Here is a 12,009-nt window from a genome sequence, read left to right as displayed (position 1 = left end):
ATTATTACAAGTTTTTGTTGCAATTGTAATGTCAGTTTCAGATTTCACTAGAAAACTGCTTCGACACTAAAGTCTATATCGATCATGGAGTGAAATAAGGAAAATCGTAGGAAATTGAACGGAATATTTTTCATTTTCTCACACACATAATATACGCTGCCTTATACTCAAATGTAACAGATTCCTGTTTATGAACGGCCGGGGCTGTGAGTTATTTATTTGCAAAGATTAGTGTATCACGTACATAGAGGATAGAGGAGTCCGGAACTAATTGGCACAGATTCTGGTAATTGGTTTTTCTGGGTTTTTTTGTGCAATGCTTGGAGATATTCTGGTTAATGTAGTGGATAGTTTTACTTTTTGGCTACAAAGTTATCTAGGACAAATTGGCAGAGGTTGAAAATACCGCTTCAGTTGTAAACTTCTTTATTTTCACACGACGGGTTTCGGACTGTTATAAACCCGTCTTCGGGTATCGTAGCTGTGCTGTGGTCCCCGAGCGCCGCGTATATCAAGAGCGGTGTGATGCCTATGAGCACAGCTACGATACCTGACGATGGGCTTATAACATTCCGAACTTTTCGAAGAATAAATTGTTCAAAAAATAAACTCCTCGTGGATAAATTACACTCGAACGTAGATAAATTCTGCTTCAATGAATAAATAACAATATGAGCTTCAATGTCACTACAATCGAGAAAAATAAGTACTGCTTATTATTATAGCTAACTATAGTTTTCAAATAAAATCAGTTCAATGTTTTAAATCAACCACAAGTTTTGGACTTCGGCGCTCTTTTATTTGAACAGGTTGATTCAATTTCAACACAATTTCACTTTGATCGTATAAAACTGAGTGATCCTCATCTGCTCATCTTCATTTTTCACCATTTTCATCGTGGTGGGCAAGCAAATCTCACTGTAATGTGTTTCGACAATGTCTCCTGAGTAGTGCTGGCCATTCTATTTCACCTAAACAAAATCATCTGCATGCTATTCAAGGTGATCTGTGTGGCCTGCTGGCATCTCTTTGAGGTCCTCTAGGAGTCGTGGAAGCTATCAAACAAGAACCCTCGTTTTCCTCTAGGCAGGACGCTGAGAATAAAAAGTTTCTTTAGCCTCTAAACTATCACTGAGAAAGGCCAAGCTGTCGCCATTTCCGGCATAGGTAATACCTGACACACCGTCATCAGAATCCGTAGAATAAATTTCAAATCGACGTTTTCTGTGAAGTCTGAATAGCAGAAAACGCTATTATTCGGCTATAGTCGGATTGCTGTTGTGGCCCGACTTTTGGAAAGAGCGAATTTCTTCTGTGGTGATGTGTACTTACTCATTTTTGTCTATAAATACTATCTTTTTTGATGAACAGCAACGGAAAGTTTAGTAGGCATAAGTATGGGGCGAGCTGTCACAGATATGCCAACTCATCTTTTACCTAATTATGCCCACGTCGATATCAAAAACATAACGGGTGCCACACAATTCCAAACAACATATACAAAAGATTGTGATGCTTGCATGCAACAGCAGATAATCATTCTTTCAAAAACCCTCATCAGGATAGGAGCTGCTAAAAAAATACTCATCAGTCAGAAAAATGATGAAACAGGAAACAGGGGTCTTTTCTTCGTGATGCTTCCAACGAGATTGCAGACTGAAGTTACGATGGATTATGCACGTTTATGTACACTCCCCATTAGCACGACGATAGCCGTCTAATTCCACACTGGCAGGAAACAGAATGCATGTGCCAACTAAGCCCTTTTGGTCCCTTATGTCAACTGCCCCCTGTCTTCTCTACTATATATAAATTATAATTACTTATATGAAAGCGAAACTAAATATTTCCATGTATCGTACGCCTATTCCACGTAGTTATATGCAGGACGTAAGGAATTTATTATAATTATCTATTACATGGTGGCGCGATGCCACGAGTATGCTGATCGTTAGCCCTAATGTTGTGTGACGGGTAACCTGTGGAATTCATGGCAGATACATACTGTATCATAAAGCTGTATAATTGCTAGTAATGAAAGTGAGAGAACTCTCCTACATTGTAAGCAAAACTGTACATGACCGAGGAAGCAATGAGGACGTAAGAATCAGAGTAGCTCAGGAACGGAGAGAGTTTCCCGTAAAAGGAAGTGACCTATTATAAAATATAGGTATTAATTTCTGGAAGAATTTTCTCAATATGGACGTCTGGAACAGCACACTGAATCAGTGAGTCGTGCCCTTTGGGATAACCGAAAGAGAATGGAAACAAAGAGTTTGAAATATGGATACACTGAGTGAGTGACAATATGCCATCTGAGCATAGGGTAAATTCATATTTATCTTTTATGACTATATTATTGGTACAGACAGAGCTCGCACAAGCAAAAAAAGAAAGATAAAAGAATGTTGATGATGGCCTTGTAAGCCGAAAACCGGTTAACACAATAAATGAATACTGTAGAATCAAAGCAAACTAGCGTTTTTCTTTTATTATAATGGTGTTATATGCCGAACCGACGAAAGATCGAGTCAACATTACAAATATTCAATATGGTGTTTAGTGATCATTTCCATTTACATCTTCTAAATGTCATTAACTACTTGTTAACGGCCTTCCTTACATTCTATGCATTTTTGCCTCCATACATATGCACCCATGTTGCTGGAAGCTTCTGTTTCCACTCTGCCCTACATTTCGCGGACATTAGCGGTTGCAAGCTGAACTAAAGCTGTGGGAATCTGTTTAGGGTAGGCTTCCCATACAGTCAAACAAGAGATTGTTAAGTATTGCGACCATTTCCCTAATGCATAGCGCATGTCTCTGTTTGATTAAAAATAGTTTGATTACTATTTATGTCAATCATAGCTTATATTCAAATTCCCAGGGTTAAGAAAACGCATATGGTCACTGTTTAAAGAAAATGTATTTCAGCCCTAACCCATCCTGTAAATACTTGCACTCGTTACTGTTATTACAACGCCATTTTCATTATTGTCTAGGTCGCTGAGAATATTTCCAACTAAAAACATACAAAATTAGATGCAACAACAAATATGAGGAATACTGTGTCACCAGAAATACCTGTTTTCCTGTATCATTCTGTCTCTAAATTGATAACTTAAAAATCGTTAATTTCTTAATAGTAGATTAAAATTTCTTTAAGAGATATGCATTTAACCCTGTTCATGTTCGATTGGGTACAATAGGACTTTACGATAAAATGCCGTAAAAGAAGCACGAGGACACCACACTGAAAATTTGTTGTGAATTTTCCATCTTTCCTAAGTTGTGCTTATGAGAAAAATTCTTACACAAATGAGTGAAATTTTACCATGTTCAGCACATATTCCAGTTTTTCTCTTATAATTAATGACACAATCGTTCTTAAACCACAGTTTCTCTTTTCAATTTGGCACATTTCCCTTTCTCCATCAGCCGTGGAAGTTTGTATCACTATCCCAGAAATACCACGGAAACAGAAAATGCATCTGCCACTCTGGAGTGTCTGATTTTTCTTGTCGTCTTTTACGATTAGATCAGGACATGATACATTTTGCTGGGTAAATCAACACTGATTTGTAGGCAGTGCAATGGAGCAAAGAACTTGGTGCTACTTGCCTCTCTTGGAGACCACCTAGACTTCTAACCTGTGGCAATCTCTGCCCTTTAATGATAACTTGCGGCAATAGGAGAGAAACGTGGCCGAAGTTTTCTCATTAACGTGCAAGACTCTCTAAGGCAAGTAAAGGTATTCTGAACTTGTAATTGATTGACTTCTCAAGCAGAATAATGAAGTTCGTGCTCGTGAAGATAGTTCCAGAACTGAGTTAAAGTAACTGAACGACTAGTTACCACAAAAATGTATGTTCAGTCACTCCACTGTAAACCTTGGTTAATATTCTTCATAACCGATTTCCAGTACATTTCTACTTCGTTCTAAAGCTAAACAGTGGAAGTGGCTCGACGGTTTCGTCACTGGGAGAGATGTGGTTCACTGACAGACAGAATGTGGTAGTACCCGATTACATTTGTGATACGCTAGAGGGCGTCACACCTTAGCAGTCAGAAGCGATATGAAATGGTAGCAATTCATAAAATCGGTAAATGCGAATGGAAGACAGATATTTTTGAAGGGTTTTGGTAGAGTGTGGGTTACCTGTAAAGGAAACAGTATTAAAGGCACTGTTACGACACATTGCAAAGTATTGCTACTCTTTTAGGAGTGGTTAGCATGTGGCAATAGCTGCAAGTTTCAAAAAACTATACCAGAAATTTGGAGAACCATGACTTGAGGACGACTGTGCTGTAGTCACTTACTAAGCTGCCACCATCCCAATCTAGCGTTGAGCTTCTGAAACGTAGGGAGACTAAATTGTAACCGTGTCATTGTCCCTCACTCAATATGCGAACACAATGTCATAAAGTTGCTATTATTAGTCGTACGTTCTCTCAGTCAATCTCTATTGAGGCTTGAAGAATATAAACGTAAACATTCATATTTAAGGGCAGAGAAGCCCATCCCAGAATACAGTTTTATTAGGTACTTCAAACACTTTCACGTCTTACACATGTGCCTAGCAAGCGTGAGACCTGGGTTCGAGTTCTGGCGTTGCCACAAATCTTAATTCGTTCCTTGAGCTTCTATCGTTATCGAAGGTAAAGTTGAGACTTAATATCTCTTCAGGAAAATGTGATTCCATCAGATAAATAGATCACCTACGTCTAAGGTGCAGACAGGGTTTCCTCATTACATACTAACCTGAGGTGCTATTCCAATATCGAGTGCCTTCGCAATGCTGGCGACTTAAGAAGAAGATAATCAAGAGGGGCTGAGGTGCGAATCGAGGTTTGTGTTACGGAGAGCATTGATCAGAGTAATCCCTGGAGCTGTGTTACCCACAGTGCCAGGGTGGTGTAGTGGAGATCACATATGTATGGTAAGCAAGAGGCCCACGCTCAAGTCTTAGCCTTGGCACCAATTTTAAATTCTTTCCTTCAGTTCTGTCCTTATCGAAGGTAAAGTTAAGACTCTAAACGTTTGCAGGAAAATATAATTCCGTAAGAGAGTCTACATACGATCGTACATCACTGCAAAGTAGTTTCAGTAGTTTACAAAATTGTCCTGCAATTCCCATGCAAGGCACCTGTGTGTGCCTATAACTGTATGTCGCCCATAAAAACAAAGTCCAAACACATGATATCTATTTACCAATTCCTAAATGCTACTTCCTTGTCTCTGCCCTAATCGTAATGAATCAGTCCACTCATTTTCCATTGGTTGCCACATCCAATGCTCTCCCCACAGTCGCTTCAGTAATTTGTAACTCCAACTACTACAGAATTTCAAGAAATTTACAACTCTCCAACTCAGGCCGATTTAAAGACTCAATTGTAAGTGTTCCGGCGTAATGTCAAGCGCCGCCATGCCAGGCTAGAACGTTAGAGCAGAGGGGGCTGTGAGACGATGTCAGCCGATTGAACGTTGTCCGACCCCTCTCCAGAACGACAACGTGGCGGCAGCGCCCTCCAGACGAAGAGGACATAGTGCGGCACCGCCTGGCCGCTGCCCTGTTCTACGAGTTCTACAGAAGAGTCAAGACCAGCGACCTGGAAAGAAGCCTCAACTCTATTACATCACTTTGTATTAGGAATTGTATATACTGAAGAGATTTCTTGTTTGCTTGTCGCCCTTTACTTGCGACACTTCTGTGTTATTGTCAGAGTTAAGTAGTGTCATTGATTCATTTCGTAATAAAACTCTTTAGTACGTTTTTCTTGAATTCGTGTCTAGCGATCCGAGGAAGCAGGTTTCCTAGGCATTCCATATTTGACGAGTAGGCAGGATACAACAATAACCGTGACATAATTGCGTAGGCTCCAGCGCCCACAGTCAGTCGACATACAAGTTTTCTGGGTATAGTAACGCGTCATACCGTATAAAATTACTGCTGCTGGAGAAAAACCCACGTTTCGGCCACGGTTGCGGTAGACCCAGAAGAAGGCCGCTGCAACCGTGGCCTAAACGTAGCAGCAGAAGTTTTATACAGTGTGACGCAGTTCCATACCCGGAAAACTTTTATGTCTTAACCGTGATGATGCACTGAGCATCTACCTTACTAAACCGATACCCCAGAACCAAATTCCAGTTGCACGTGGTCTATTTAACAGGTTTAAGGGGGAAACAAAAATTTGTGTTTCAATACTTTGCGTATTTGTTAATAGCATTTAAAAACTTAAAATAGTCTCATAATATCTCATTTAGAGATATAATCTTAAGGGTTTAACACAATATAGCAAGTATTACAATTAGAAAGTGGGTATTCATTCATCATTTTGATTTGCAGCTCCCTGTGTTGGCCGTGTTTGCATTTAAAATAGCTGGATGTGAGGTCCGCTAGTTATGCAAAACACCGTTGTTTCTCAGTACCTGAACAAACCACAATTACACGTGTTTTTCTAAAGACGCACATAATTTTATAATCATTTAACAAAAATGTTCACATTGCAGAATAAATAAAAACGAAAACCCACTGATGATGGTACAGTGGTGCCGAAATATGTTTGGGTATTGAGAAACAACGGTGTTTTGTATAACAGGCGGACCTCGCATCCAACCTTAAAGAAAACGATAAGTATCGCACTTTTGATTGCACTGAAACCCACTCAACAATGAGTAACAGTCGCTGTGTGCCTTCCATTTCAAATAAGGAACTTCCCGCGCCGCATCCCCGAACCTTCTGCTTTCTGTATGTCGTGGGCGAACAAAGGAGGCAGGATGTCACGCGGTCGTTGTTTTCGGAAACCATGCTGATTCATACAGAATTCTAGACGATGATGGCTCAAACCTGCGTCCGGCGATGCAGATTTAGGTTTCCCGTCATTAAGCTGATTCGTCCCAGGCAAATGTTATCTTTCCTTTGAAAGGTCTCTCCCGATTTCCTTCCTCATCCTAGACACAATCCGAGCTTGTGCTCTGGCTCTAATGGCCTACATATCTACGATACGTTAAACCCATTCTTTCTTTCTTTCCTTCTTCCTTTGATTCCTACAAGGAAGATTTTTGATCTCCATAAACGTCATAAAGCATGTTCCAAGCTTCTACCAGGCGTACCGGTATGAAATGAGCGTTTTTTTTTTTTTTGTTGAAATGAAACACTAATTTGGAATAGAATAGTAAAACCATTTTATTCAAAGTACTGACCATTGCTTTCTATACATTTTGACCACCTTTCTGGCTATTTGTGGATACCACGCCAATAGAAATGTTCATCTTTTGAAGCAAACCAATCAGACACACAATTTTCGACTTCTTCGTAGTAATCGAAGTGTTCCTCAGCCAATGAGTGTCACATTGAGGAAAACAAATGGTAGTGGGAAGGGGCCAAGTCTGGTGCATACGGCGGGTGGGGTAGCAGCTCCCAGCCAAGTGTTTTGATTGTATCCTGAACCAGTTATGCTTTGTGTGCAGGTGCACTGTCGTGTAAAAAAAATACTTTGCCATGTCTTCTGGCCCATTCTGGTCTTTTTTCGATCAATGCATAGTTCAAATTGATCATTTGTTGTCTGTAGCGATTAGTATTCACAGTTTCACCGGGTTTTAGAAGCTCGCGATACATCACACCTTTCTGATACCAACAAACACAGAGAATTGTCTTCTTGCCGAATCGACCTGGTTTCGCAGTCGATGTTGATGGTTGTCCCGGAACAACCCATCATTTTTCCCGTTTAGGATTCTTAAAATAAATCCATTTTTCATCGCCAGTAACAATTCCACGCAAAATTGATTTTCTTTCATGTCTTTGAAGCAAAATTTGATAAATGGTTTTTCGGTTTTCCATCTGTCTTTCATTCAATTCATGTGGCACCCAATTTCCACACTTTTGGATCTTTCCCATAGCTTTCAAACGCTCAGAAATTGTTTGTTGTGCTACATTTAGCATTTCTGCCATTTGCTTCTGACTCAAAGTATAATCTTCATCCAATATTCCTTGCAATTCGGCGCATTCGAACTTTCTTGGTGGTCTTCCACGTTCTTCATTTCTTACTTCAAAATCATTATTTCTGAACCGTTCAAACCATTTTTTGCATGTTGCTTCTGATAGAGCATGCTCACCATATGCCTCGACAAGCATTGGAAGTGACTCTGCAGCAATTTTTTTCAAATGAAAAAAAAAATTTATGCTTTCCGCAAATCATCACTTTCTGGTACAAAATTCGACATTGTTAACACGATGAAAACATATGATGTTGTTTGTTCCATGACATGATGTATACTAAATATCTTTGACATATGTCATACCAACCAAAAAAAAATTAAGGCTCGTTCTCAACAAATTTTCCTTACCAACACATTTGTATCTTAACGCTCATTTCATACCGGTACACCTGTAACAGCAAGCCGTCTCTAGACTGCGCTTCTCTTCGAGAGCGCTCTTAAAACCCGGAATGCTCTGTCCTTTTTCTCTTATCACTAATAAGGCTTAGCTGCTTCAGCGACCCGCGATACACTGCCGCTAGAAGAGGAGAAAGCTCTTTCGCATTTTATTAGATTTATTAGTCTTGGGATTCAGCGTGTCCCGTGGATTTCCCCTGATGAGGAATTTCAGTTACCATACTACCCCGTGCCACTTATTTCGATATCAATCATTTTGGCATTCCTGTGACACTTGAAATCAGGAACCACGCAGCACGATCTGTAACAAGGACACAGTTTTGGTAAAGGTTTCATATTTCTAATCACCCGCATTTGCTGCCGCCCTGCACTCATTTCCTTTGAACGCTTGTAGCGTCGTAAGTGCTATCCTGTGAACCTTCCCTGATTAAACCGTAGCGTGACCACTGTCATCTTTCTCGCTCGAGCATCATGTTTGCAACCGATGAAATTTTTTACCTATAAGACACTACGGATTCTGTTTTGTCCAGTACCTTCAGCGCCGGTGTTTCTTACATTTAGTTAGTTATTTTCATGTTCCAAGGATCATTTTGGGCGATGAATTACAATGATGTAGAATGAATAATTTTGTGTTTACAGTATAAATTAATTTGTAAATATGGCTATAAGCGTAACATTTATAAGGGTCTATTTTTTTCTAAAAAAAAAGAAAAATAAACATACAGATGTTAGTAATTCCCTTCCACCACTTTCTACACATTACAGTAACAGACGTTCTTCTACGGAACAGAAGAAGTTGGCAAGGAACAACCTTTTCAGTTTGTTTTCCAATTTTACTTCTCTCTTTATCTAACGTTTTTTATCCCTGATTATAGTTGCAGTAATCTGCAGCCCTTTTGGTGCTTAAGGCAACATTAATATTGACTAATGAATGTACTTTTTTTCCTTCGGGTGCTGTAATTATACACATAATTGTTTTCTTAGAGCTGCAGTGGATTATTTGCAACACACGTTGTGAGGAAATAAATATATTGCGAAACAGTAGTGAGAATGCACAACTCCATAAATAGACGTCTACAAGATGGTCGTGAGTGAACACTACATATTTTTCTTACAACACGTGTTTGTGCAATGAAGATTTCTTTCTTGAAGATAAGTTTTTTTACCACAGATGACCCCATAACATTATTCCATTTGAAAATACGAAAAAAAGTCAAGTTACGGATTCGTCTCTCAGAAAGTTAAATGAAAATTATTCCACACTAGAAACTGACATATAGAGGAATTCTGTTTCCGGTAGTATGGAACAATACTGTATGTTCGACATGACATATATGATAAAATTAATTCGGGCTACATAGTTCGTAACGTATTCTGTGTTAACAACTTTATGCATCGTCTAGTTAGTTTTCAAACGGTAACTAAGCTCATATCAGTTCTGTGTTACCATTCTACGATGCTCGGGGTGTGAGTTGGTAAGTGTAAGCCAAGAGGTTAGTCGTCAGCTGCTCTTTCAGTCTTCTTTGAGAATGGTTTGTGTATGTGTTAAAACAGAATTGCTCCGTGAAAAAGCCAAACTGCACGTAAAACTATAGGTTCGCCATACAACGGGTTATGTGAGTCAGTCGCGAAAGGCAAGGATAAACCCTCTGCAACAGGACCAGGCCTAGTAAAATACTTCATGCTGAGGACAACTGAGCTTGTAATTATGTAGGCAGGAATATATTGGCCCACAAGTATATTACTGCATCGCAGCGTTTTCAGAACTTTCTTCCTGTTTAACAATTGCTGTTCAACCACTCGTTAACAACTTTTCTTCCAAGATACTGAAATTCGCGTTTTAATTTTTTAAAATTTTTCTTAATTGACCGTTCTTTCGGATGTTATACATCACGGCAATATCGAAACACCTCTTGTTTGATTCTGCACGTATCAGATACCACAATTTAACAACGAACGTCTTAAAGAAATACAACAATCTCGAAATTGAAATCGATTTCAAAGTGCGCAAAATTGATTGCATGCGTTCAGAATAGCAGCTTAGTACCAACATCAACGGCATTGCGTATACAAAACAAGTTCAGTCTCCAAGCTGTTACCTTTTTTACGCAACAGAGTATGTTGTGCGATCTGCACAACTGCGACGTCAAAAAACGAATACAGTTTCAAGTTTTGCTACGTTAACTTCGCCTCAATTTGATGAAATAATGAAAGGATAAATATCTCTCATTCAGCGAGAAGTTCATCGAAGATCTAGCAAGTGTATTTCAGGTTTGGTTATGGTACATAGCATCCTCTGATGACGTCGAAGCCAGTTTCCAAAAATGCGCAATATCAGAACAGCATGATAAACTTGTCTACAGCATTGCCAATATTACACTGCATTAAGGAGTCGCTGCTATTTGCTCCACGTTCCTTAGTCAATTTCGTGTATTAATAGTTTTCTCAGCTTGCCATTCTCCACAATTGAATGTGGAAACTTTGAAGATCAGAACAATAGCTTTGAAGGAAACAAAACTAAAGTAAATAACACAACCTAAAGAAGGAGACGAGTAAAGACAGAAGAAACGTCTAATTTGTTGATGGACACTGTGGGAAGGTAAGTACGTTAGTGAAATACCAGAAACGTTGACAATGTTTCCATCTACGTAGCACAAGACTGCTTCATGGATGAAATGTGGGAATGTTAGGGCCAGGGCATGAAGCGGTCATTGAGAAGAAAATTACAACCAGAATACCAGACACTGCATTACAAAAGAATCTTCAAATGTGTGTGAAATCCTATGGGACTCAACTGCTAACGTCATCAGTCCCTAAGCTTACACACTACTTAACCTAAATTATCCTAAGGACAAACACACACACACACACACACATGCCCGAGGGAGGACTCGAACCTCCGCCGGGACCAGCCGCACTGTCCATGACTGCAGCGCCTCAGACTGCTCGGCTAACCCCGTGTGGCAATGCATTAAATTTACATTACCTACATTACATTACTTGTTCTATAGATTATGAATCCGAAATTTCGTAATGATGTGGTACGTGTCAGTTTATCATTAGTTTTCTTTACACAATAGAATTTTTTTAAAATTTTTTATTATTTATTTATTTACTTATTTATTACAGCTACTGCTTCATATCTAAAATTTCGTCTATTGAGTAGAAGGGGTTGTTATTCAGAAATTCTTATTTCTATTTCTATTTTAATTTGTTTTTACATGTTAGTTGTATATATGTCAACTGCTGATTTTACTCAACAAGGAGACATATTTCCAAAGCGGTATCAGATACAAAGGGGATTGAAGACGACGTCTTTCACGAAAAGTTAGAATTTAAAATAATCACCAAAACTAACGAATAGAAATTTTTAAACAGTTAGGCGTTTATTAAAATCTCATAAAAACAACTATATCTCAAAGTCGAACACAAACAGATCACCTAACGATTATTTCATATGCAGTTACCAAATGAAGTTACAAACACGTTACAAAATTTCAACAACTTTTAACGAGGATCCTTCGGCTGGAACGACTACCGACAAAAATTTTCACTCCAAACGTGACTCCGCTTTAATTTACGCACTTTACGTTTCAGGCGAGTGAGTATCATCG

The sequence above is a fragment of the Schistocerca gregaria genome, chromosome 7 (genome assembly GCF_023897955.1).
Source record: "Schistocerca gregaria isolate iqSchGreg1 chromosome 7, iqSchGreg1.2, whole genome shotgun sequence".
NCBI classification, from domain to species: domain Eukaryota; kingdom Metazoa; phylum Arthropoda; class Insecta; order Orthoptera; family Acrididae; genus Schistocerca; species Schistocerca gregaria.
This window is presented reverse-complemented; position numbering follows the sequence as displayed.